The 26,586-nt window shown below is 40.2% G+C and overlaps 18 non-coding genes across 18 annotated transcripts; 13 read left to right on the top strand and 5 right to left on the bottom strand.

Annotated features, from left to right (window-relative positions):
* The first annotated feature begins 39 nt into the window (after positions 1-39).
* On the top strand, positions 40-204 carry LOC130659705 (U1 spliceosomal RNA). Its single transcript, XR_008986910.1, has one exon. It is a non-coding gene; the product is annotated as a U1 spliceosomal RNA (small nuclear RNA).
* A 328-nt stretch (positions 205-532) lies between these two features.
* LOC130660521 (5S ribosomal RNA) lies at positions 533-651 on the bottom strand. Its single transcript, XR_008987718.1, has one exon. It is a non-coding gene; the product is annotated as a 5S ribosomal RNA (ribosomal RNA).
* Positions 652-5,119: 4,468 nt separating this feature from the next.
* On the top strand, positions 5,120-5,192 carry Trnar-acg (transfer RNA arginine (anticodon ACG)). Its single transcript has one exon. It is a non-coding gene; the product is annotated as a tRNA-Arg (tRNA).
* Positions 5,193-5,514: 322 nt separating this feature from the next.
* LOC130661508 (U2 spliceosomal RNA) lies at positions 5,515-5,706 on the top strand. Its single transcript, XR_008988699.1, has one exon. It is a non-coding gene; the product is annotated as a U2 spliceosomal RNA (small nuclear RNA).
* Positions 5,707-5,891: 185 nt separating this feature from the next.
* Positions 5,892-6,056, top strand: LOC130659704 (U1 spliceosomal RNA). Its single transcript, XR_008986908.1, has one exon. It is a non-coding gene; the product is annotated as a U1 spliceosomal RNA (small nuclear RNA).
* A 328-nt stretch (positions 6,057-6,384) lies between these two features.
* LOC130660508 (5S ribosomal RNA) lies at positions 6,385-6,503 on the bottom strand. The gene has a single exon (XR_008987706.1). It is a non-coding gene; the product is annotated as a 5S ribosomal RNA (ribosomal RNA).
* Positions 6,504-10,971: 4,468 nt separating this feature from the next.
* On the top strand, positions 10,972-11,044 carry Trnar-acg (transfer RNA arginine (anticodon ACG)). Its single transcript has one exon. It is a non-coding gene; the product is annotated as a tRNA-Arg (tRNA).
* Positions 11,045-11,366: 322 nt separating this feature from the next.
* LOC130660758 (U2 spliceosomal RNA) lies at positions 11,367-11,558 on the top strand. Its single transcript, XR_008987956.1, has one exon. It is a non-coding gene; the product is annotated as a U2 spliceosomal RNA (small nuclear RNA).
* Positions 11,559-11,743: 185 nt separating this feature from the next.
* Positions 11,744-11,908, top strand: LOC130659703 (U1 spliceosomal RNA). The gene has a single exon (XR_008986907.1). It is a non-coding gene; the product is annotated as a U1 spliceosomal RNA (small nuclear RNA).
* Positions 11,909-12,236: 328 nt separating this feature from the next.
* On the bottom strand, positions 12,237-12,355 carry LOC130660495 (5S ribosomal RNA). The gene has a single exon (XR_008987693.1). It is a non-coding gene; the product is annotated as a 5S ribosomal RNA (ribosomal RNA).
* A 4,468-nt stretch (positions 12,356-16,823) lies between these two features.
* On the top strand, positions 16,824-16,896 carry Trnar-acg (transfer RNA arginine (anticodon ACG)). The gene has a single exon. It is a non-coding gene; the product is annotated as a tRNA-Arg (tRNA).
* Positions 16,897-17,218: 322 nt separating this feature from the next.
* On the top strand, positions 17,219-17,410 carry LOC130660757 (U2 spliceosomal RNA). The gene has a single exon (XR_008987955.1). It is a non-coding gene; the product is annotated as a U2 spliceosomal RNA (small nuclear RNA).
* A 185-nt stretch (positions 17,411-17,595) lies between these two features.
* On the top strand, positions 17,596-17,760 carry LOC130659701 (U1 spliceosomal RNA). The gene has a single exon (XR_008986905.1). It is a non-coding gene; the product is annotated as a U1 spliceosomal RNA (small nuclear RNA).
* A 328-nt stretch (positions 17,761-18,088) lies between these two features.
* On the bottom strand, positions 18,089-18,207 carry LOC130660483 (5S ribosomal RNA). The gene has a single exon (XR_008987681.1). It is a non-coding gene; the product is annotated as a 5S ribosomal RNA (ribosomal RNA).
* A 4,468-nt stretch (positions 18,208-22,675) lies between these two features.
* Positions 22,676-22,748, top strand: Trnar-acg (transfer RNA arginine (anticodon ACG)). The gene has a single exon. It is a non-coding gene; the product is annotated as a tRNA-Arg (tRNA).
* Positions 22,749-23,070: 322 nt separating this feature from the next.
* Positions 23,071-23,262, top strand: LOC130660756 (U2 spliceosomal RNA). The gene has a single exon (XR_008987953.1). It is a non-coding gene; the product is annotated as a U2 spliceosomal RNA (small nuclear RNA).
* Positions 23,263-23,447: 185 nt separating this feature from the next.
* On the top strand, positions 23,448-23,612 carry LOC130659699 (U1 spliceosomal RNA). The gene has a single exon (XR_008986904.1). It is a non-coding gene; the product is annotated as a U1 spliceosomal RNA (small nuclear RNA).
* A 329-nt stretch (positions 23,613-23,941) lies between these two features.
* LOC130660471 (5S ribosomal RNA) lies at positions 23,942-24,060 on the bottom strand. The gene has a single exon (XR_008987670.1). It is a non-coding gene; the product is annotated as a 5S ribosomal RNA (ribosomal RNA).
* Positions 24,061-26,586: the final 2,526 nt, after the last annotated feature.

Below are 26,586 nucleotides of genomic sequence, written 5' to 3'. Positions count from 1 at the left end.
TTTGAAGGGTACCCTCATGCTACGGTGCAGTTCCAACTCATACTTACCTGACGGGGAAGTAAAGACTGATCAATGAGGGTTTTCTTCCAGAGTGAGGCTCTTGCATTGCACTACGCTTGGGCTGACCTCTGCGATTACTGCAAACGTCAGTAACTCGACCGTACAATTTCTGGTAGTGGGGGCCTGCGTCCGCGCTCGCCCCCTCCTTAAGTCAAAATGAATGAGCTTAGAAAAGTTGCGCGGCCAAATGTCGGTGGTGACTTAAACGCTAAGGTAAAACCTCGCTTGGCTGTTACGAAACGTGATTGCGATATAAGTCCTCGGAAGGCGGCGGAATTTTATTTTATTTGCCATTCCGTCAGGGTTATTGGATGATCGGCAATAGATCGAGTTTGTATGCATTTGAAAGCTCTTTTTTCTCGTACTATCACCTGAAAATGTCGTAGGAAAATGTCATAGGAAACACTTTCAACAACCGCCACGTTCCTTAATTGTTATAACAAGAAATATATCACAGCAAATGAAAATGAAAAGCCTACGACACCGGGAGTTCCCAGGCGGTCCCCCATCCAAGTACTATCCCGGCCCGACGATGCTTAACTTCCGTGATCAGACGAGAACGGGTGTGTTCATCGTGGTATGGCCGTAGACATTAGTAGGTGCAAATACGTGCAATTTATTTTGACGTTGTGATCAAATTTTTTTATTTAATTTCTTTGAGTTACTTAGGACAAGGCGTATGCATGGATTATCTATTAGACTTTAAGGTTATAGTTTTGTGAAAAAAACAATGTTTTTTTAAAGATGTGTGGCTATAAAAATAGCCGTTGTTTTCTGAGTGTAGCGGTTTACTTCTTCTGTCCTTTGTCGTTCTTCTTTGGGAGTAAGACAGCTTGAATGTTTGGCAAAACACCACCAGCTGCAATGGTTACACCGCTCAAAAGTTTGTTTAATTCTTCATCATTACGAACAGCCAATTGTAAATGTCTTGGAATAATCCTAGCTTTTTTGTTGTCTCTTGCTGCGTTACCAGCCAACTCCAATATCTCAGCAGATAAATATTCCAAGACGGCTGCTAAGTAAACTGGTGCTCCAGATCCAATTCGGTTAGCATAGTGCCCTCTACGAAGGAATCTATGCACTCTACCGACTGGAAATTGAAGTCCAGCTCTTGAGGATCTTGTCTTGGCTTTAGCCTTAGCTTTTCCACCTTTTCCACGTCCAGACATAACTGCGATTTGATTTGTAAGTTAATACAAAAACGTACGAATATTTAACGTAAGTGTTAACGAAATAAACTTTACTCGTTTTTTCATCATAAAAATAGGATCGAAATCATGTTTTTTTAACCAATCATAATTAAGTATTAAACAAAAGATTTTTTTTTTAACCAATTAAATTGCGTATCGGCGTTTTCGGATCGAATTCGATCCGATTTTTTTACTTATAAACAAAAAGTTTTGACTTGCAGTTTAATGCTTATTTACAAGTTAAGTAGCAAAAATTTTTAACCATGTCTGACGCAGCAGCTAAAGGAGGAAAACAGGCACCTAAAGTAGCCAAGAAAGGTGAAAAAAGAGCCGGCAAAAAAGGAGGAAAGATTGGTGGAACTGGTGAAAAGAAACGCAAGAGAAAGAGAAAGGAAAGTTATGCTATTTACATCTACAATGTTTTGAAACAAGTTCACCCAGATGTCGGAGTTTCAAGCAAAGCTATGAGCATCATGAACTCATTTGTCAACGACATCTTTGAGCGCATTGCTTCCGAAGCTTCGCGTTTGGCTCTTCAAAACAAAAAGTCGACCATCTCTTCTCGTGAAATTCAAACCGCAGTACGTCTTCTCTTGCCTGGAGAACTTGCAAAACACGCAGTCAGTGAAGGAACAAAAGCCGTCACAAAATACACAAGCAGCAAGTAAACCAACGTCTACCAAACACAAACGGTCTTTTTTAAGACCACACATCTTTAAAAAAACATTTACTTGGCGTCACTACAAGTTAACCGAAGTTAATAAAACTTCTAAATAATGTGCTTAAGAACACTAGCCTACATTTAAAATACTTCCCCATGTGTGTGTGGATTAGCTTCACTTTTCATACGTATTATTAGCTGTACTTGCAGAAAAGACAAGTACATTGATCCATGTTATTGCTTACATTTAACTTAACCCAGCTTTTCACGGAAACACTCCCAGGCAAATTAACCCTACAAAGTATTTCTAAATTTTTTTTGTGTCATATATGACATAGTATCGTATAGCAATAAATGTAACTGTGACAAGACTTTACACATTGTGTAATTTGGAAGCGTGCACAAAGTAATGTTTTAAAAGATTTGTGGCTATAAAAATAGCCGTTTTTGTTGAGCAATGACAACGCTTAACCTCCGAATCCGTAAAGAGTTCTTCCTTGACGTTTTAAGGCATAAACAACATCCATAGCGGTAACGGTCTTGCGTTTAGCGTGCTCTGTGTAGGTTACAGCATCACGAATAACATTCTCTAAGAAAACCTTCAGTACACCTCTGGTTTCCTCATAGATAAGGCCAGAGATACGTTTGACACCACCTCGTCGAGCAAGACGCCGAATAGCAGGTTTTGTGATTCCCTGAATGTTATCACGAAGAATTTTTCGGTGACGTTTAGCACCTCCTTTTCCCAATCCTTTACCTCCTTTTCCGCGTCCAGACATATTGATATAGTTGCGTACAGAACGAGTACAAAAACAACGTTTGAGTTAACAGAATTCAGACAGCTTTAAAAAGAGGCCATAAAATTACCTACTGCTCGTGGAAACACCCTAATTAACCAATAGAGTTGCGTCATTACAAAATGTTCCGAACATTTTGTACATTTTTTTAAGTAAAACTGTAGTTTTTTTAAAAATTCGTGGTCTTAATGTTTCAGTAAGGCAATAAATTTGGCATCGTTGGAATTCGCCAAACCTTCTGCTACTTACTAAAAAAAAAAAAAGTCAAAAGCTTTTGTGTATCAGAAGATACAGCCGTTTTCCCGTAGCCAAAAAACACAGATTTTATAAAAATGTTAAAGTAATGAGCGTAATGTCATTATGCAGCCAATCAGAAATTACTTTCTTAGCACCAATCAAATGGTTTGTTTTGAACCTTAGCTGTCAATCAATATGAGAAATAAAACTTTGGCGCGATAGTGCATTTTAGACCGTCTTGTGTATCCGTACTACATCGACTTCTTAAAATATGGCTCGTACAAAGCAAACTGCACGTAAATCTACTGGAGGAAAGGCTCCACGAAAACAACTCGCCACTAAAGCTGCGAGGAAAAGCGCACCAGCTACTGGAGGAGTGAAAAAACCACATCGTTACAGACCTGGTACAGTTGCTCTCAGAGAAATCAGAAGATACCAGAAGTCAACCGAGCTCTTGATCCGCAAGTTGCCTTTCCAGCGTCTTGTGCGAGAAATTGCTCAGGACTTCAAAACAGATCTGCGATTCCAGAGCACAGCCGTTATGGCTCTGCAAGAGGCTTCTGAAGCGTACCTTGTTGGCTTGTTCGAGGATACTAACTTGTGTGCCATTCACGCAAAACGAGTTACAATCATGCCTAAAGACATCCAGTTGGCAAGAAGAATTCGTGGGGAACGTGCCTAAGCATCTTACCAAACAAAAAACGGCTATTTTTATAGCCACACATCCATAAAAAATATTACGGCTAGCTTTTTATATCAAACTTTGTCCTGCTTTCTGTTTAAATTTTATGCTACATAAAAATTTTATGCTACATAAAGTTTGACAATGTTAAAAATATGAAGGGCAAGAAAAGTAAAAGCAAGAAAATAAGAAATTTAAAAACGAAAATACTTAAACTTAGGGAATCTAATCTTAAATTTACTCTTTTTTAACTGTTTAAGTGACTTAAACAAGTTTAACTTTGTACCAAGATAATGTTTTTTTGTAAATGTGTGGCTATAAAAATAGCCGTTTGTTAATGTAATAGCCAGATACACACAAATTATTTTTTTGCGGTCTTCTTTGCTGCCTTTTTGGGAGTCTTTTTGACCTTCTTTGCTGCAGGTTTTTTAGCAACAGGCTTCTTTGTGGGTTTCTTAGCTGCTGGTTTCTTAGCCGAGGCTTTCTTTGTGGCAGGCTTCTTTGCTGCTTTCTTTGGCGTGCTCTTCTTTGCTGGCTTCTTTTTTGGTGTACTTTTCTTTGCAGTAGGCTTCTTTGCCGTTGGCTTTTTTGCTGCGGCCTTTTTCTTAGGTTTTTCTTTTTTTACCTGACCTAGCTTGAATGATCCAGAAGCACCAGTGCCTTTAGTTTGAATCAAATCGCCTGATGTTACTCCTCGTTTAAGAGCCATTTTCAGATGATGATCTGAGTTTTCAGCAACTTTGTAATTTGCATGAATATATTTTGTAATAGCTTGGCGAGATGAACCACCGCGTTCCTTTAGGGTAGCGATAGCAGCCTTGATCATGTCCACATATTTAGGGTGATCAGCTGTCTTCTTTGCAGCAGGTTTCTTCTTGGGTGCGATTTTCTTTGGAGAAGCTGCTTCACTCATTTTTAATGTTTTCTTACAACAATCCAACGATAAACGATGCTTGTTATCACAGTAGAAGTATACTAAACATTACCGTGTAAATGAGATATAATTTAAGACGGTGCGAAGTATGCGGACGTAAAAGTACCACTCCCGGGAATTGATTTGGCGCGAAAACAGAAATGTGTGTTTCTGTACATCGTATAATGTCCGTTTTGGGTGCCGCGACTATGCGAAAGCATGTTAATTTTTATTTGTAGTACGACGCAATAGTCTGCAAGAGAAGCTGCTGGAGTTTGAGGTCTTCAGCATTACATCTAGTCTGTTAATTTGGGCTTCTTCCGCGCTCGTGTTAGGATTTTCATAAAGCGTTCTTTGGTTTGCGTTGCGTATGTCGGCCTACATCATCGACACGGCCTGTTTCCGGCTATTAGGAGCAATTCATATATTGGGCACTGCGTTTCGACTTTTTTATTAGACCACAGTAAAAAAATTCACTCACAGAAGTCCCTTTCTTTCATGGCTACAAACACGAAGAATTCTGTCGTAAGTAAAACGAATGCGCAAGCCAAAATGACGATGGGGCGAAGTCATAAGCATGGCCCTGTGGCCCAATGGATAAGGCATCTGACTACGAATCAGGGGATTCCAGGTTCGACTCCTGGCAGGGTCGCACTGTCGCATTTCGGCTGCATGGTCTACTGTGTAACGCGCGCGCACGTTCTGGCGTAATGCGTTGATAAACGGAATGTACGCAGACATATTGGAAAGTAATATCACGCACTTAGTATCGTCGCCTTTGTTAGCATTCATGTAAGTTACCATCCACTCGCTACAGTCGCTCTCCATCCTACGGCTAAATCAACAGCCGTGATTTTTACTATGTCGCCGTCCATCCGTACGCGGTGACAGTTGTAAGCTTTACAGTAACGTGACATGCTCCACAAGCAGTTACGGTGTGTGGACGATGCCTATCATGGCAACGCTTGTTCTTTATCGCTTCTCGGCCTAATGGCTAATATCAAGTGTAGTATCTGTTCTTATCAGTTTAATATCTGGTAGGCCATTCTCTGAATGGTCAGTATATTAATCTGATTTTTGGCCTTGGGTCATGGAGGTGGATTCATTCACGCCGTGACCACGGGTTGCCTTGGTGTTGCACTATTACCGATGGCGGCCCACATAAGCAATAAAAGAATAATAGCAGTCCTCTTTCCGACGGCACTCTGCATAGTCTACGGCGGGAACAAAACGCGTACACTGGGGGAGAATACAGCCTATGCCCCGCGACACGGCAGTTTATAACACACTCAAGCCACAAGCATTAACAAACTTTGAAGGGTACCCTCATGCTACGGTGCAGTTCCAACTCATACTTACCTGACGGGGAAGTAAAGACTGATCAATGAGGGTTTTCTTCCAGAGTGAGGCTCTTGCATTGCACTACGCTTGGGCTGACCTCTGCGATTACTGCAAACGTCAGTAACTCGACCGTACAATTTCTGGTAGTGGGGGCCTGCGTCCGCGCTCGCCCCCTCCTTAAGTCAAAATGAATGAGCTTAGAAAAGTTGCGCGGCCAAATGTCGGTGGTGACTTAAACGCTAAGGTAAAACCTCGCTTGGCTGTTACGAAACGTGATTGCGATATAAGTCCTCGGAAGGCGGCGGAATTTTATTTTATTTGCCATTCCGTCAGGGTTATTGGATGATCGGCAATAGATCGAGTTTGTATGCATTTGAAAGCTCTTTTTTCTCGTACTATCACCTGAAAATGTCGTAGGAAAATGTCATAGGAAACACTTTCAACAACCGCCACGTTCCTTAATTGTTATAACAAGAAATATATCACAGCAAATGAAAATGAAAAGCCTACGACACCGGGAGTTCCCAGGCGGTCCCCCATCCAAGTACTATCCCGGCCCGACGATGCTTAACTTCCGTGATCAGACGAGAACGGGTGTGTTCATCGTGGTATGGCCGTAGACATTAGTAGGTGCAAATACGTGCAATTTATTTTGACGTTGTGATCAAATTTTTTTATTTAATTTCTTTGAGTTACTTAGGACAAGGCGTATGCATGGATTATCTATTAGACTTTAAGGTTATAGTTTTGTGAAAAAAACAATGTTTTTTTAAAGATGTGTGGCTATAAAAATAGCCGTTGTTTTCTGAGTGTAGCGGTTTACTTCTTCTGTCCTTTGTCGTTCTTCTTTGGGAGTAAGACAGCTTGAATGTTTGGCAAAACACCACCAGCTGCAATGGTTACACCGCTCAAAAGTTTGTTTAATTCTTCATCATTACGAACAGCCAATTGTAAATGTCTTGGAATAATCCTAGCTTTTTTGTTGTCTCTTGCTGCGTTACCAGCCAACTCCAATATCTCAGCAGATAAATATTCCAAGACGGCTGCTAAGTAAACTGGTGCTCCAGATCCAATTCGGTTAGCATAGTGCCCTCTACGAAGGAATCTATGCACTCTACCGACTGGAAATTGAAGTCCAGCTCTTGAGGATCTTGTCTTGGCTTTAGCCTTAGCTTTTCCACCTTTTCCACGTCCAGACATAACTGCGATTTGATTTGTAAGTTAATACAAAAACGTACGAATATTTAACGTAAGTGTTAACGAAATAAACTTTACTCGTTTTTTCATCATAAAAATAGGATCGAAATCATGTTTTTTTAACCAATCATAATTAAGTATTAAACAAAAGATTTTTTTTTTAACCAATTAAATTGCGTATCGGCGTTTTCGGATCGAATTCGATCCGATTTTTTTACTTATAAACAAAAAGTTTTGACTTGCAGTTTAATGCTTATTTACAAGTTAAGTAGCAAAAATTTTTAACCATGTCTGACGCAGCAGCTAAAGGAGGAAAACAGGCACCTAAAGTAGCCAAGAAAGGTGAAAAAAGAGCCGGCAAAAAAGGAGGAAAGATTGGTGGAACTGGTGAAAAGAAACGCAAGAGAAAGAGAAAGGAAAGTTATGCTATTTACATCTACAATGTTTTGAAACAAGTTCACCCAGATGTCGGAGTTTCAAGCAAAGCTATGAGCATCATGAACTCATTTGTCAACGACATCTTTGAGCGCATTGCTTCCGAAGCTTCGCGTTTGGCTCTTCAAAACAAAAAGTCGACCATCTCTTCTCGTGAAATTCAAACCGCAGTACGTCTTCTCTTGCCTGGAGAACTTGCAAAACACGCAGTCAGTGAAGGAACAAAAGCCGTCACAAAATACACAAGCAGCAAGTAAACCAACGTCTACCAAACACAAACGGTCTTTTTTAAGACCACACATCTTTAAAAAAACATTTACTTGGCGTCACTACAAGTTAACCGAAGTTAATAAAACTTCTAAATAATGTGCTTAAGAACACTAGCCTACATTTAAAATACTTCCCCATGTGTGTGTGGATTAGCTTCACTTTTCATACGTATTATTAGCTGTACTTGCAGAAAAGACAAGTACATTGATCCATGTTATTGCTTACATTTAACTTAACCCAGCTTTTCACGGAAACACTCCCAGGCAAATTAACCCTACAAAGTATTTCTAAATTTTTTTTGTGTCATATATGACATAGTATCGTATAGCAATAAATGTAACTGTGACAAGACTTTACACATTGTGTAATTTGGAAGCGTGCACAAAGTAATGTTTTAAAAGATTTGTGGCTATAAAAATAGCCGTTTTTGTTGAGCAATGACAACGCTTAACCTCCGAATCCGTAAAGAGTTCTTCCTTGACGTTTTAAGGCATAAACAACATCCATAGCGGTAACGGTCTTGCGTTTAGCGTGCTCTGTGTAGGTTACAGCATCACGAATAACATTCTCTAAGAAAACCTTCAGTACACCTCTGGTTTCCTCATAGATAAGGCCAGAGATACGTTTGACACCACCTCGTCGAGCAAGACGCCGAATAGCAGGTTTTGTGATTCCCTGAATGTTATCACGAAGAATTTTTCGGTGACGTTTAGCACCTCCTTTTCCCAATCCTTTACCTCCTTTTCCGCGTCCAGACATATTGATATAGTTGCGTACAGAACGAGTACAAAAACAACGTTTGAGTTAACAGAATTCAGACAGCTTTAAAAAGAGGCCATAAAATTACCTACTGCTCGTGGAAACACCCTAATTAACCAATAGAGTTGCGTCATTACAAAATGTTCCGAACATTTTGTACATTTTTTTAAGTAAAACTGTAGTTTTTTTAAAAATTCGTGGTCTTAATGTTTCAGTAAGGCAATAAATTTGGCATCGTTGGAATTCGCCAAACCTTCTGCTACTTACTAAAAAAAAAAAAAGTCAAAAGCTTTTGTGTATCAGAAGATACAGCCGTTTTCCCGTAGCCAAAAAACACAGATTTTATAAAAATGTTAAAGTAATGAGCGTAATGTCATTATGCAGCCAATCAGAAATTACTTTCTTAGCACCAATCAAATGGTTTGTTTTGAACCTTAGCTGTCAATCAATATGAGAAATAAAACTTTGGCGCGATAGTGCATTTTAGACCGTCTTGTGTATCCGTACTACATCGACTTCTTAAAATATGGCTCGTACAAAGCAAACTGCACGTAAATCTACTGGAGGAAAGGCTCCACGAAAACAACTCGCCACTAAAGCTGCGAGGAAAAGCGCACCAGCTACTGGAGGAGTGAAAAAACCACATCGTTACAGACCTGGTACAGTTGCTCTCAGAGAAATCAGAAGATACCAGAAGTCAACCGAGCTCTTGATCCGCAAGTTGCCTTTCCAGCGTCTTGTGCGAGAAATTGCTCAGGACTTCAAAACAGATCTGCGATTCCAGAGCACAGCCGTTATGGCTCTGCAAGAGGCTTCTGAAGCGTACCTTGTTGGCTTGTTCGAGGATACTAACTTGTGTGCCATTCACGCAAAACGAGTTACAATCATGCCTAAAGACATCCAGTTGGCAAGAAGAATTCGTGGGGAACGTGCCTAAGCATCTTACCAAACAAAAAACGGCTATTTTTATAGCCACACATCCATAAAAAATATTACGGCTAGCTTTTTATATCAAACTTTGTCCTGCTTTCTGTTTAAATTTTATGCTACATAAAAATTTTATGCTACATAAAGTTTGACAATGTTAAAAATATGAAGGGCAAGAAAAGTAAAAGCAAGAAAATAAGAAATTTAAAAACGAAAATACTTAAACTTAGGGAATCTAATCTTAAATTTACTCTTTTTTAACTGTTTAAGTGACTTAAACAAGTTTAACTTTGTACCAAGATAATGTTTTTTTGTAAATGTGTGGCTATAAAAATAGCCGTTTGTTAATGTAATAGCCAGATACACACAAATTATTTTTTTGCGGTCTTCTTTGCTGCCTTTTTGGGAGTCTTTTTGACCTTCTTTGCTGCAGGTTTTTTAGCAACAGGCTTCTTTGTGGGTTTCTTAGCTGCTGGTTTCTTAGCCGAGGCTTTCTTTGTGGCAGGCTTCTTTGCTGCTTTCTTTGGCGTGCTCTTCTTTGCTGGCTTCTTTTTTGGTGTACTTTTCTTTGCAGTAGGCTTCTTTGCCGTTGGCTTTTTTGCTGCGGCCTTTTTCTTAGGTTTTTCTTTTTTTACCTGACCTAGCTTGAATGATCCAGAAGCACCAGTGCCTTTAGTTTGAATCAAATCGCCTGATGTTACTCCTCGTTTAAGAGCCATTTTCAGATGATGATCTGAGTTTTCAGCAACTTTGTAATTTGCATGAATATATTTTGTAATAGCTTGGCGAGATGAACCACCGCGTTCCTTTAGGGTAGCGATAGCAGCCTTGATCATGTCCACATATTTAGGGTGATCAGCTGTCTTCTTTGCAGCAGGTTTCTTCTTGGGTGCGATTTTCTTTGGAGAAGCTGCTTCACTCATTTTTAATGTTTTCTTACAACAATCCAACGATAAACGATGCTTGTTATCACAGTAGAAGTATACTAAACATTACCGTGTAAATGAGATATAATTTAAGACGGTGCGAAGTATGCGGACGTAAAAGTACCACTCCCGGGAATTGATTTGGCGCGAAAACAGAAATGTGTGTTTCTGTACATCGTATAATGTCCGTTTTGGGTGCCGCGACTATGCGAAAGCATGTTAATTTTTATTTGTAGTACGACGCAATAGTCTGCAAGAGAAGCTGCTGGAGTTTGAGGTCTTCAGCATTACATCTAGTCTGTTAATTTGGGCTTCTTCCGCGCTCGTGTTAGGATTTTCATAAAGCGTTCTTTGGTTTGCGTTGCGTATGTCGGCCTACATCATCGACACGGCCTGTTTCCGGCTATTAGGAGCAATTCATATATTGGGCACTGCGTTTCGACTTTTTTATTAGACCACAGTAAAAAAATTCACTCACAGAAGTCCCTTTCTTTCATGGCTACAAACACGAAGAATTCTGTCGTAAGTAAAACGAATGCGCAAGCCAAAATGACGATGGGGCGAAGTCATAAGCATGGCCCTGTGGCCCAATGGATAAGGCATCTGACTACGAATCAGGGGATTCCAGGTTCGACTCCTGGCAGGGTCGCACTGTCGCATTTCGGCTGCATGGTCTACTGTGTAACGCGCGCGCACGTTCTGGCGTAATGCGTTGATAAACGGAATGTACGCAGACATATTGGAAAGTAATATCACGCACTTAGTATCGTCGCCTTTGTTAGCATTCATGTAAGTTACCATCCACTCGCTACAGTCGCTCTCCATCCTACGGCTAAATCAACAGCCGTGATTTTTACTATGTCGCCGTCCATCCGTACGCGGTGACAGTTGTAAGCTTTACAGTAACGTGACATGCTCCACAAGCAGTTACGGTGTGTGGACGATGCCTATCATGGCAACGCTTGTTCTTTATCGCTTCTCGGCCTAATGGCTAAGATCAAGTGTAGTATCTGTTCTTATCAGTTTAATATCTGGTAGGCCATTCTCTGAATGGTCAGTATATTAATCTGATTTTTGGCCTTGGGTCATGGAGGTGGATTCATTCACGCCGTGACCACGGGTTGCCTTGGTGTTGCACTATTACCGATGGCGGCCCACATAAGCAATAAAAGAATAATAGCAGTCCTCTTTCCGACGGCACTCTGCATAGTCTACGGCGGGAACAAAACGCGTACACTGGGGGAGAATACAGCCTATGCCCCGCGACACGGCAGTTTATAACACACTCAAGCCACAAGCATTAACAAACTTTGAAGGGTACCCTCATGCTACGGTGCAGTTCCAACTCATACTTACCTGACGGGGAAGTAAAGACTGATCAATGAGGGTTTTCTTCCAGAGTGAGGCTCTTGCATTGCACTACGCTTGGGCTGACCTCTGCGATTACTGCAAACGTCAGTAACTCGACCGTACAATTTCTGGTAGTGGGGGCCTGCGTCCGCGCTCGCCCCCTCCTTAAGTCAAAATGAATGAGCTTAGAAAAGTTGCGCGGCCAAATGTCGGTGGTGACTTAAACGCTAAGGTAAAACCTCGCTTGGCTGTTACGAAACGTGATTGCGATATAAGTCCTCGGAAGGCGGCGGAATTTTATTTTATTTGCCATTCCGTCAGGGTTATTGGATGATCGGCAATAGATCGAGTTTGTATGCATTTGAAAGCTCTTTTTTCTCGTACTATCACCTGAAAATGTCGTAGGAAAATGTCATAGGAAACACTTTCAACAACCGCCACGTTCCTTAATTGTTATAACAAGAAATATATCACAGCAAATGAAAATGAAAAGCCTACGACACCGGGAGTTCCCAGGCGGTCCCCCATCCAAGTACTATCCCGGCCCGACGATGCTTAACTTCCGTGATCAGACGAGAACGGGTGTGTTCATCGTGGTATGGCCGTAGACATTAGTAGGTGCAAATACGTGCAATTTATTTTGACGTTGTGATCAAATTTTTTTATTTAATTTCTTTGAGTTACTTAGGACAAGGCGTATGCATGGATTATCTATTAGACTTTAAGGTTATAGTTTTGTGAAAAAAACAATGTTTTTTTAAAGATGTGTGGCTATAAAAATAGCCGTTGTTTTCTGAGTGTAGCGGTTTACTTCTTCTGTCCTTTGTCGTTCTTCTTTGGGAGTAAGACAGCTTGAATGTTTGGCAAAACACCACCAGCTGCAATGGTTACACCGCTCAAAAGTTTGTTTAATTCTTCATCATTACGAACAGCCAATTGTAAATGTCTTGGAATAATCCTAGCTTTTTTGTTGTCTCTTGCTGCGTTACCAGCCAACTCCAATATCTCAGCAGATAAATATTCCAAGACGGCTGCTAAGTAAACTGGTGCTCCAGATCCAATTCGGTTAGCATAGTGCCCTCTACGAAGGAATCTATGCACTCTACCGACTGGAAATTGAAGTCCAGCTCTTGAGGATCTTGTCTTGGCTTTAGCCTTAGCTTTTCCACCTTTTCCACGTCCAGACATAACTGCGATTTGATTTGTAAGTTAATACAAAAACGTACGAATATTTAACGTAAGTGTTAACGAAATAAACTTTACTCGTTTTTTCATCATAAAAATAGGATCGAAATCATGTTTTTTTAACCAATCATAATTAAGTATTAAACAAAAGATTTTTTTTTTAACCAATTAAATTGCGTATCGGCGTTTTCGGATCGAATTCGATCCGATTTTTTTACTTATAAACAAAAAGTTTTGACTTGCAGTTTAATGCTTATTTACAAGTTAAGTAGCAAAAATTTTTAACCATGTCTGACGCAGCAGCTAAAGGAGGAAAACAGGCACCTAAAGTAGCCAAGAAAGGTGAAAAAAGAGCCGGCAAAAAAGGAGGAAAGATTGGTGGAACTGGTGAAAAGAAACGCAAGAGAAAGAGAAAGGAAAGTTATGCTATTTACATCTACAATGTTTTGAAACAAGTTCACCCAGATGTCGGAGTTTCAAGCAAAGCTATGAGCATCATGAACTCATTTGTCAACGACATCTTTGAGCGCATTGCTTCCGAAGCTTCGCGTTTGGCTCTTCAAAACAAAAAGTCGACCATCTCTTCTCGTGAAATTCAAACCGCAGTACGTCTTCTCTTGCCTGGAGAACTTGCAAAACACGCAGTCAGTGAAGGAACAAAAGCCGTCACAAAATACACAAGCAGCAAGTAAACCAACGTCTACCAAACACAAACGGTCTTTTTTAAGACCACACATCTTTAAAAAAACATTTACTTGGCGTCACTACAAGTTAACCGAAGTTAATAAAACTTCTAAATAATGTGCTTAAGAACACTAGCCTACATTTAAAATACTTCCCCATGTGTGTGTGGATTAGCTTCACTTTTCATACGTATTATTAGCTGTACTTGCAGAAAAGACAAGTACATTGATCCATGTTATTGCTTACATTTAACTTAACCCAGCTTTTCACGGAAACACTCCCAGGCAAATTAACCCTACAAAGTATTTCTAAATTTTTTTTGTGTCATATATGACATAGTATCGTATAGCAATAAATGTAACTGTGACAAGACTTTACACATTGTGTAATTTGGAAGCGTGCACAAAGTAATGTTTTAAAAGATTTGTGGCTATAAAAATAGCCGTTTTTGTTGAGCAATGACAACGCTTAACCTCCGAATCCGTAAAGAGTTCTTCCTTGACGTTTTAAGGCATAAACAACATCCATAGCGGTAACGGTCTTGCGTTTAGCGTGCTCTGTGTAGGTTACAGCATCACGAATAACATTCTCTAAGAAAACCTTCAGTACACCTCTGGTTTCCTCATAGATAAGGCCAGAGATACGTTTGACACCACCTCGTCGAGCAAGACGCCGAATAGCAGGTTTTGTGATTCCCTGAATGTTATCACGAAGAATTTTTCGGTGACGTTTAGCACCTCCTTTTCCCAATCCTTTACCTCCTTTTCCGCGTCCAGACATATTGATATAGTTGCGTACAGAACGAGTACAAAAACAACGTTTGAGTTAACAGAATTCAGACAGCTTTAAAAAGAGGCCATAAAATTACCTACTGCTCGTGGAAACACCCTAATTAACCAATAGAGTTGCGTCATTACAAAATGTTCCGAACATTTTGTACATTTTTTTAAGTAAAACTGTAGTTTTTTTAAAAATTCGTGGTCTTAATGTTTCAGTAAGGCAATAAATTTGGCATCGTTGGAATTCGCCAAACCTTCTGCTACTTACTAAAAAAAAAAAAAGTCAAAAGCTTTTGTGTATCAGAAGATACAGCCGTTTTCCCGTAGCCAAAAAACACAGATTTTATAAAAATGTTAAAGTAATGAGCGTAATGTCATTATGCAGCCAATCAGAAATTACTTTCTTAGCACCAATCAAATGGTTTGTTTTGAACCTTAGCTGTCAATCAATATGAGAAATAAAACTTTGGCGCGATAGTGCATTTTAGACCGTCTTGTGTATCCGTACTACATCGACTTCTTAAAATATGGCTCGTACAAAGCAAACTGCACGTAAATCTACTGGAGGAAAGGCTCCACGAAAACAACTCGCCACTAAAGCTGCGAGGAAAAGCGCACCAGCTACTGGAGGAGTGAAAAAACCACATCGTTACAGACCTGGTACAGTTGCTCTCAGAGAAATCAGAAGATACCAGAAGTCAACCGAGCTCTTGATCCGCAAGTTGCCTTTCCAGCGTCTTGTGCGAGAAATTGCTCAGGACTTCAAAACAGATCTGCGATTCCAGAGCACAGCCGTTATGGCTCTGCAAGAGGCTTCTGAAGCGTACCTTGTTGGCTTGTTCGAGGATACTAACTTGTGTGCCATTCACGCAAAACGAGTTACAATCATGCCTAAAGACATCCAGTTGGCAAGAAGAATTCGTGGGGAACGTGCCTAAGCATCTTACCAAACAAAAAACGGCTATTTTTATAGCCACACATCCATAAAAAATATTACGGCTAGCTTTTTATATCAAACTTTGTCCTGCTTTCTGTTTAAATTTTATGCTACATAAAAATTTTATGCTACATAAAGTTTGACAATGTTAAAAATATGAAGGGCAAGAAAAGTAAAAGCAAGAAAATAAGAAATTTAAAAACGAAAATACTTAAACTTAGGGAATCTAATCTTAAATTTACTCTTTTTTAACTGTTTAAGTGACTTAAACAAGTTTAACTTTGTACCAAGATAATGTTTTTTTGTAAATGTGTGGCTATAAAAATAGCCGTTTGTTAATGTAATAGCCAGATACACACAAATTATTTTTTTGCGGTCTTCTTTGCTGCCTTTTTGGGAGTCTTTTTGACCTTCTTTGCTGCAGGTTTTTTAGCAACAGGCTTCTTTGTGGGTTTCTTAGCTGCTGGTTTCTTAGCCGAGGCTTTCTTTGTGGCAGGCTTCTTTGCTGCTTTCTTTGGCGTGCTCTTCTTTGCTGGCTTCTTTTTTGGTGTACTTTTCTTTGCAGTAGGCTTCTTTGCCGTTGGCTTTTTTGCTGCGGCCTTTTTCTTAGGTTTTTCTTTTTTTACCTGACCTAGCTTGAATGATCCAGAAGCACCAGTGCCTTTAGTTTGAATCAAATCGCCTGATGTTACTCCTCGTTTAAGAGCCATTTTCAGATGATGATCTGAGTTTTCAGCAACTTTGTAATTTGCATGAATATATTTTGTAATAGCTTGGCGAGATGAACCACCGCGTTCCTTTAGGGTAGCGATAGCAGCCTTGATCATGTCCACATATTTAGGGTGATCAGCTGTCTTCTTTGCAGCAGGTTTCTTCTTGGGTGCGATTTTCTTTGGAGAAGCTGCTTCACTCATTTTTAATGTTTTCTTACAACAATCCAACGATAAACGATGCTTGTTATCACAGTAGAAGTATACTAAACATTACCGTGTAAATGAGATATAATTTAAGACGGTGCGAAGTATGCGGACGTAAAAGTACCACTCCCGGGAATTGATTTGGCGCGAAAACAGAAATGTGTGTTTCTGTACATCGTATAATGTCCGTTTTGGGTGCCGCGACTATGCGAAAGCATGTTAATTTTTATTTGTAGTACGACGCAATAGTCTGCAAGAGAAGCTGCTGGAGTTTGAGGTCTTCAGCATTACATCTAGTCTGTTAATTTGGGCTTCTTCCGCGCTCGTGTTAGGATTTTCATAAAGCGTTCTTTGGTTTGCGTTGCGTATGTCGGCCTACATCATCGACACGGCCTGTTTCCGGCTATTAGGAGCAATTCATATATTGGGCACTGCGTTTCGACTTTTTTATTAGACCACAGTAAAAAAATTCACTCACAGAAGTCCCTTTCTTTCATGGCTACAAACACGAAGAATTCTGTCGTAAGTAAAACGAATGCGCAAGCCAAAATGACGATGGGGCGAAGTCATAAGCATGGCCCTGTGGCCCAATGGATAAGGCATCTGACTACGAATCAGGGGATTCCAGGTTCGACTCCTGGCAGGGTCGCACTGTCGCATTTCGGCTGCATGGTCTACTGTGTAACGCGCGCGCACGTTCTGGCGTAATGCGTTGATAAACGGAATGTACGCAGACATATTGGAAAGTAATATCACGCACTTAGTATCGTCGCCTTTGTTAGCATTCATGTAAGTTACCATCCACTCGCTACAGTCGCTCTCCATCCTACGGCTAAATCAACAGCCGTGATTTTTACTATGTCGCCGTCCATCCGTACGCGGTGACAGTTGTAAGCTTTACAGTAACGTGACATGCTCCACAAGCAGTTACGGTGTGTGGACGATGCCTATCATGGCAACGCTTGTTCTTTATCGCTTCTCGGCCTAATGGCTAAGATCAAGTGTAGTATCTGTTCTTATCAGTTTAATATCTGGTAGGCCATTCTCTGAATGGTCAGTATATTAATCTGATTTTTGGCCTTGGGTCATGGAGGTGGATTCATTCACGCCGTGACCACGGGTTGCCTTGGTGTTGCACTATTACCGATGGCGGCCCACATAAGCAATAAAAGAATAATAGCAGTCCTCTTTCCGACGGCACTCTGCATAGTCTACGGCGGGAACAAAACGCGTACACTGGGGGAGAATACAGCCTATGCCCCGCGACACGGCAGTTTATAACACACTCAAGCCACAAGCATTAACAAACTTTGAAGGGTACCCTCATGCTACGGTGCAGTTCCAACTCATACTTACCTGACGGGGAAGTAAAGACTGATCAATGAGGGTTTTCTTCCAGAGTGAGGCTCTTGCATTGCACTACGCTTGGGCTGACCTCTGCGATTACTGCAAACGTCAGTAACTCGACCGTACAATTTCTGGTAGTGGGGGCCTGCGTCCGCGCTCGCCCCCTCCTTAAGTCAAAATGAATGAGCTTAGAAAAGTTGCGCGGCCAAATGTCGGTGGTGACTTAAACGCTAAGGTAAAACCTCGCTTGGCTGTTACGAAACGTGATTGCGATATAAGTCCTCGGAAGGCGGCGGAATTTTATTTTATTTGCCATTCCGTCAGGGTTATTGGATGATCGGCAATAGATCGAGTTTGTATGCATTTGAAAGCTCTTTTTTCTCGTACTATCACCTGAAAATGTCGTAGGAAAATGTCATAGGAAACACTTTCAACAACCGCCACGTTCCTTAATTGTTATAACAAGAAATATATCACAGCAAATGAAAATGAAAAGCCTACGACACCGGGAGTTCCCAGGCGGTCCCCCATCCAAGTACTATCCCGGCCCGACGATGCTTAACTTCCGTGATCAGACGAGAACGGGTGTGTTCATCGTGGTATGGCCGTAGACATTAGTAGGTGCAAATACGTGCAATTTATTTTGACGTTGTGATCAAATTTTTTTATTTAATTTCTTTGAGTTACTTAGGACAAGGCGTATGCATGGATTATCTATTAGACTTTAAGGTTATAGTTTTGTGAAAAAAACAATGTTTTTTTAAAGATGTGTGGCTATAAAAATAGCCGTTGTTTTCTGAGTGTAGCGGTTTACTTCTTCTGTCCTTTGTCGTTCTTCTTTGGGAGTAAGACAGCTTGAATGTTTGGCAAAACACCACCAGCTGCAATGGTTACACCGCTCAAAAGTTTGTTTAATTCTTCATCATTACGAACAGCCAATTGTAAATGTCTTGGAATAATCCTAGCTTTTTTGTTGTCTCTTGCTGCGTTACCAGCCAACTCCAATATCTCAGCAGATAAATATTCCAAGACGGCTGCTAAGTAAACTGGTGCTCCAGATCCAATTCGGTTAGCATAGTGCCCTCTACGAAGGAATCTATGCACTCTACCGACTGGAAATTGAAGTCCAGCTCTTGAGGATCTTGTCTTGGCTTTAGCCTTAGCTTTTCCACCTTTTCCACGTCCAGACATAACTGCGATTTGATTTGTAAGTTAATACAAAAACGTACGAATATTTAACGTAAGTGTTAACGAAATAAACTTTACTCGTTTTTTCATCATAAAAATAGGATCGAAATCATGTTTTTTTAACCAATCATAATTAAGTATTAAACAAAAGATTTTTTTTTTAACCAATTAAATTGCGTATCGGCGTTTTCGGATCGAATTCGATCCGATTTTTTTACTTATAAACAAAAAGTTTTGACTTGCAGTTTAATGCTTATTTACAAGTTAAGTAGCAAAAATTTTTAACCATGTCTGACGCAGCAGCTAAAGGAGGAAAACAGGCACCTAAAGTAGCCAAGAAAGGTGAAAAAAGAGCCGGCAAAAAAGGAGGAAAGATTGGTGGAACTGGTGAAAAGAAACGCAAGAGAAAGAGAAAGGAAAGTTATGCTATTTACATCTACAATGTTTTGAAACAAGTTCACCCAGATGTCGGAGTTTCAAGCAAAGCTATGAGCATCATGAACTCATTTGTCAACGACATCTTTGAGCGCATTGCTTCCGAAGCTTCGCGTTTGGCTCTTCAAAACAAAAAGTCGACCATCTCTTCTCGTGAAATTCAAACCGCAGTACGTCTTCTCTTGCCTGGAGAACTTGCAAAACACGCAGTCAGTGAAGGAACAAAAGCCGTCACAAAATACACAAGCAGCAAGTAAACCAACGTCTACCAAACACAAACGGTCTTTTTTAAGACCACACATCTTTAAAAAAACATTTACTTGGCGTCACTACAAGTTAACCGAAGTTAATAAAACTTCTAAATAATGTGCTTAAGAACACTAGCCTACATTTAAAATACTTCCCCATGTGTGTGTGGATTAGCTTCACTTTTCATACGTATTATTAGCTGTACTTGCAGAAAAGACAAGTACATTGATCCATGTTATTGCTTACATTTAACTTAACCCAGCTTTTCACGGAAACACTCCCAGGCAAATTAACCCTACAAAGTATTTCTAAATTTTTTTTGTGTCATATATGACATAGTATCGTATAGCAATAAATGTAACTGTGACAAGACTTTACACATTGTGTAATTTGGAAGCGTGCACAAAGTAATGTTTTAAAAGATTTGTGGCTATAAAAATAGCCGTTTTTGTTGAGCAATGACAACGCTTAACCTCCGAATCCGTAAAGAGTTCTTCCTTGACGTTTTAAGGCATAAACAACATCCATAGCGGTAACGGTCTTGCGTTTAGCGTGCTCTGTGTAGGTTACAGCATCACGAATAACATTCTCTAAGAAAACCTTCAGTACACCTCTGGTTTCCTCATAGATAAGGCCAGAGATACGTTTGACACCACCTCGTCGAGCAAGACGCCGAATAGCAGGTTTTGTGATTCCCTGAATGTTATCACGAAGAATTTTTCGGTGACGTTTAGCACCTCCTTTTCCCAATCCTTTACCTCCTTTTCCGCGTCCAGACATATTGATATAGTTGCGTACAGAACGAGTACAAAAACAACGTTTGAGTTAACAGAATTCAGACAGCTTTAAAAAGAGGCCATAAAATTACCTACTGCTCGTGGAAACACCCTAATTAACCAATAGAGTTGCGTCATTACAAAATGTTCCGAACATTTTGTACATTTTTTTAAGTAAAACTGTAGTTTTTTTAAAAATTCGTGGTCTTAATGTTTCAGTAAGGCAATAAATTTGGCATCGTTGGAATTCGCCAAACCTTCTGCTACTTACTAAAAAAAAAAAAAGTCAAAAGCTTTTGTGTATCAGAAGATACAGCCGTTTTCCCGTAGCCAAAAAACACAGATTTTATAAAAATGTTAAAGTAATGAGCGTAATGTCATTATGCAGCCAATCAGAAATTACTTTCTTAGCACCAATCAAATGGTTTGTTTTGAACCTTAGCTGTCAATCAATATGAGAAATAAAACTTTGGCGCGATAGTGCATTTTAGACCGTCTTGTGTATCCGTACTACATCGACTTCTTAAAATATGGCTCGTACAAAGCAAACTGCACGTAAATCTACTGGAGGAAAGGCTCCACGAAAACAACTCGCCACTAAAGCTGCGAGGAAAAGCGCACCAGCTACTGGAGGAGTGAAAAAACCACATCGTTACAGACCTGGTACAGTTGCTCTCAGAGAAATCAGAAGATACCAGAAGTCAACCGAGCTCTTGATCCGCAAGTTGCCTTTCCAGCGTCTTGTGCGAGAAATTGCTCAGGACTTCAAAACAGATCTGCGATTCCAGAGCACAGCCGTTATGGCTCTGCAAGAGGCTTCTGAAGCGTACCTTGTTGGCTTGTTCGAGGATACTAACTTGTGTGCCATTCACGCAAAACGAGTTACAATCATGCCTAAAGACATCCAGTTGGCAAGAAGAATTCGTGGGGAACGTGCCTAAGCATCTTACCAAACAAAAAACGGCTATTTTTATAGCCACACATCCATAAAAAATATTACGGCTAGCTTTTTATATCAAACTTTGTCCTGCTTTCTGTTTAAATTTTATGCTACATAAAAATTTTATGCTACATAAAGTTTGACAATGTTAAAAATATGAAGGGCAAGAAAAGTAAAAGCAAGAAAATAAGAAATTTAAAAACGAAAATACTTAAACTTAGGGAATCTAATCTTAAATTTACTCTTTTTTAACTGTTTAAGTGACTTAAACAAGTTTAACTTTGTACCAAGATAATGTTTTTTTGTAAATGTGTGGCTATAAAAATAGCCGTTTGTTAATGTAATAGCCAGATACACACAAATTATTTTTTTGCGGTCTTCTTTGCTGCCTTTTTGGGAGTCTTTTTGACCTTCTTTGCTGCAGGTTTTTTAGCAACAGGCTTCTTTGTGGGTTTCTTAGCTGCTGGTTTCTTAGCCGAGGCTTTCTTTGTGGCAGGCTTCTTTGCTGCTTTCTTTGGCGTGCTCTTCTTTGCTGGCTTCTTTTTTGGTGTACTTTTCTTTGCAGTAGGCTTCTTTGCCGTTGGCTTTTTTGCTGCGGCCTTTTTCTTAGGTTTTTCTTTTTTTACCTGACCTAGCTTGAATGATCCAGAAGCACCAGTGCCTTTAGTTTGAATCAAATCGCCTGATGTTACTCCTCGTTTAAGAGCCATTTTCAGATGATGATCTGAGTTTTCAGCAACTTTGTAATTTGCATGAATATATTTTGTAATAGCTTGGCGAGATGAACCACCGCGTTCCTTTAGGGTAGCGATAGCAGCCTTGATCATGTCCACATATTTAGGGTGATCAGCTGTCTTCTTTGCAGCAGGTTTCTTCTTGGGTGCGATTTTCTTTGGAGAAGCTGCTTCACTCATTTTTAATGTTTTCTTACAACAATCCAACGATAAACGATGCTTGTTATCACAGTAGAAGTATACTAAACATTACCGTGTAAATGAGATATAATTTAAGACGGTGCGAAGTATGCGGACGTAAAAGTACCACTCCCGGGAATTGATTTGGCGCGAAAACAGAAATGTGTGTTTCTGTACATCGTATAATGTCCGTTTTGGGTGCCGCGACTATGCGAAAGCATGTTAATTTTTATTTGTAGTACGACGCAATAGTCTGCAAGAGAAGCTGCTGGAGTTTGAGGTCTTCAGCATTACATCTAGTCTGTTAATTTGGGCTTCTTCCGCGCTCGTGTTAGGATTTTCATAAAGCGTTCTTTGGTTTGCGTTGCGTATGTCGGCCTACATCATCGACACGGCCTGTTTCCGGCTATTAGGAGCAATTCATATATTGGGCACTGCGTTTCGACTTTTTTATTAGACCACAGTAAAAAAATTCACTCACAGAAGTCCCTTTCTTTCATGGCTACAAACACGAAGAATTCTGTCGTAAGTAAAACGAATGCGCAAGCCAAAATGACGATGGGGCGAAGTCATAAGCATGGCCCTGTGGCCCAATGGATAAGGCATCTGACTACGAATCAGGGGATTCCAGGTTCGACTCCTGGCAGGGTCGCACTGTCGCATTTCGGCTGCATGGTCTACTGTGTAACGCGCGCGCACGTTCTGGCGTAATGCGTTGATAAACGGAATGTACGCAGACATATTGGAAAGTAATATCACGCACTTAGTATCGTCGCCTTTGTTAGCATTCATGTAAGTTACCATCCACTCGCTACAGTCGCTCTCCATCCTACGGCTAAATCAACAGCCGTGATTTTTACTATGTCGCCGTCCATCCGTACGCGGTGACAGTTGTAAGCTTTACAGTAACGTGACATGCTCCACAAGCAGTTACGGTGTGTGGACGATGCCTATCATGGCAACGCTTGTTCTTTATCGCTTCTCGGCCTAATGGCTAAGATCAAGTGTAGTATCTGTTCTTATCAGTTTAATATCTGGTAGGCCATTCTCTGAATGGTCAGTATATTAATCTGATTTTTGGCCTTGGGTCATGGAGGTGGATTCATTCACGCCGTGACCACGGGTTGCCTTGGTGTTGCACTATTACCGATGGCGGCCCACATAAGCAATAAAAGAATAATAGCAGTCCTCTTTCCGACGGCACTCTGCATAGTCTACGGCGGGAACAAAACGCGTACACTGGGGGAGAATACAGCCTATGCCCCGCGACACGGCAGTTTATAACACACTCAAGCCACAAGCATTAACAAACTTTGAAGGGTACCCTCATGCTACGGTGCAGTTCCAACTCATACTTACCTGACGGGGAAGTAAAGACTGATCAATGAGGGTTTTCTTCCAGAGTGAGGCTCTTGCATTGCACTACGCTTGGGCTGACCTCTGCGATTACTGCAAACGTCAGTAACTCGACCGTACAATTTCTGGTAGTGGGGGCCTGCGTCCGCGCTCGCCCCCTCCTTAAGTCAAAATGAATGAGCTTAGAAAAGTTGCGCGGCCAAATGTCGGTGGTGACTTAAACGCTAAGGTAAAACCTCGCTTGGCTGTTACGAAACGTGATTGCGATATAAGTCCTCGGAAGGCGGCGGAATTTTATTTTATTTGCCATTCCGTCAGGGGTTATTGGATGATCGGCAATAGATCGAGTTTGTATGCATTTGAAAGCTCTTTTTTCTCGTACTATCACCTGAAAATGTCGTAGGAAAATGTCATAGGAAACACTTTCAACAACCGCCACGTTCCTTAATTGTTATAACAAGAAATATATCACAGCAAATGAAAATGAAAAGCCTACGACACCGGGAGTTCCCAGGCGGTCCCCCATCCAAGTACTATCCCGGCCCGACGATGCTTAACTTCCGTGATCAGACGAGAACGGGTGTGTTCATCGTGGTATGGCCGTAGACATTAGTAGGTGCAAATACGTGCAATTTATTTTGACGTTGTGATCAAATTTTTTTATTTAATTTCTTTGAGTTACTTAGGACAAGGCGTATGCATGGATTATCTATTAGACTTTAAGGTTATAGTTTTGTGAAAAAAACAATGTTTTTTTAAAGATGTGTGGCTATAAAAATAGCCGTTGTTTTCTGAGTGTAGCGGTTTACTTCTTCTGTCCTTTGTCGTTCTTCTTTGGGAGTAAGACAGCTTGAATGTTTGGCAAAACACCACCAGCTGCAATGGTTACACCGCTCAAAAGTTTGTTTAATTCTTCATCATTACGAACAGCCAATTGTAAATGTCTTGGAATAATCCTAGCTTTTTTGTTGTCTCTTGCTGCGTTACCAGCCAACTCCAATATCTCAGCAGATAAATATTCCAAGACGGCTGCTAAGTAAACTGGTGCTCCAGATCCAATTCGGTTAGCATAGTGCCCTCTACGAAGGAATCTATGCACTCTACCGACTGGAAATTGAAGTCCAGCTCTTGAGGATCTTGTCTTGGCTTTAGCCTTAGCTTTTCCACCTTTTCCACGTCCAGACATAACTGCGATTTGATTTGTAAGTTAATACAAAAACGTACGAATATTTAACGTAAGTGTTAACGAAATAAACTTTACTCGTTTTTTCATCATAAAAATAGGATCGAAATCATGTTTTTTTAACCAATCATAATTAAGTATTAAACAAAAGATTTTTTTTTTAACCAATTAAATTGCGTATCGGCGTTTTCGGATCGAATTCGATCCGATTTTTTTACTTATAAACAAAAAGTTTTGACTTGCAGTTTAATGCTTATTTACAAGTTAAGTAGCAAAAATTTTTAACCATGTCTGACGCAGCAGCTAAAGGAGGAAAACAGGCACCTAAAGTAGCCAAGAAAGGTGAAAAAAGAGCCGGCAAAAAAGGAGGAAAGATTGGTGGAACTGGTGAAAAGAAACGCAAGAGAAAGAGAAAGGAAAGTTATGCTATTTACATCTACAATGTTTTGAAACAAGTTCACCCAGATGTCGGAGTTTCAAGCAAAGCTATGAGCATCATGAACTCATTTGTCAACGACATCTTTGAGCGCATTGCTTCCGAAGCTTCGCGTTTGGCTCTTCAAAACAAAAAGTCGACCATCTCTTCTCGTGAAATTCAAACCGCAGTACGTCTTCTCTTGCCTGGAGAACTTGCAAAACACGCAGTCAGTGAAGGAACAAAAGCCGTCACAAAATACACAAGCAGCAAGTAAACCAACGTCTACCAAACACAAACGGTCTTTTTTAAGACCACACATCTTTAAAAAAACATTTACTTGGCGTCACTACAAGTTAACCGAAGTTAATAAAACTTCTAAATAATGTGCTTAAGAACACTAGCCTACATTTAAAATACTTCCCCATGTGTGTGTGGATTAGCTTCACTTTTCATACGTATTATTAGCTGTACTTGCAGAAAAGACAAGTACATTGATCCATGTTATTGCTTACATTTAACTTAACCCAGCTTTTCACGGAAACACTCCCAGGCAAATTAACCCTACAAAGTATTTCTAAATTTTTTTTGTGTCATATATGACATAGTATCGTATAGCAATAAATGTAACTGTGACAAGACTTTACACATTGTGTAATTTGGAAGCGTGCACAAAGTAATGTTTTAAAAGATTTGTGGCTATAAAAATAGCCGTTTTTGTTGAGCAATGACAACGCTTAACCTCCGAATCCGTAAAGAGTTCTTCCTTGACGTTTTAAGGCATAAACAACATCCATAGCGGTAACGGTCTTGCGTTTAGCGTGCTCTGTGTAGGTTACAGCATCACGAATAACATTCTCTAAGAAAACCTTCAGTACACCTCTGGTTTCCTCATAGATAAGGCCAGAGATACGTTTGACACCACCTCGTCGAGCAAGACGCCGAATAGCAGGTTTTGTGATTCCCTGAATGTTATCACGAAGAATTTTTCGGTGACGTTTAGCACCTCCTTTTCCCAATCCTTTACCTCCTTTTCCGCGTCCAGACATATTGATATAGTTGCGTACAGAACGAGTACAAAAACAACGTTTGAGTTAACAGAATTCAGACAGCTTTAAAAAGAGGCCATAAAATTACCTACTGCTCGTGGAAACACCCTAATTAACCAATAGAGTTGCGTCATTACAAAATGTTCCGAACATTTTGTACATTTTTTTAAGTAAAACTGTAGTTTTTTTAAAAATTCGTGGTCTTAATGTTTCAGTAAGGCAATAAATTTGGCATCGTTGGAATTCGCCAAACCTTCTGCTACTTACTAAAAAAAAAAAAAGTCAAAAGCTTTTGTGTATCAGAAGATACAGCCGTTTTCCCGTAGCCAAAAAACACAGATTTTATAAAAATGTTAAAGTAATGAGCGTAATGTCATTATGCAGCCAATCAGAAATTACTTTCTTAGCACCAATCAAATGGTTTGTTTTGAACCTTAGCTGTCAATCAATATGAGAAATAAAACTTTGGCGCGATAGTGCATTTTAG

This window comes from Hydractinia symbiolongicarpus, chromosome 9 (assembly GCF_029227915.1).
Source record: "Hydractinia symbiolongicarpus strain clone_291-10 chromosome 9, HSymV2.1, whole genome shotgun sequence".
Classification (NCBI taxonomy): domain Eukaryota; kingdom Metazoa; phylum Cnidaria; class Hydrozoa; order Anthoathecata; family Hydractiniidae; genus Hydractinia; species Hydractinia symbiolongicarpus.
The sequence above is the reverse complement of the archived record's forward strand: the minus strand, read 5'-3'. Positions and strand labels throughout refer to the sequence as shown.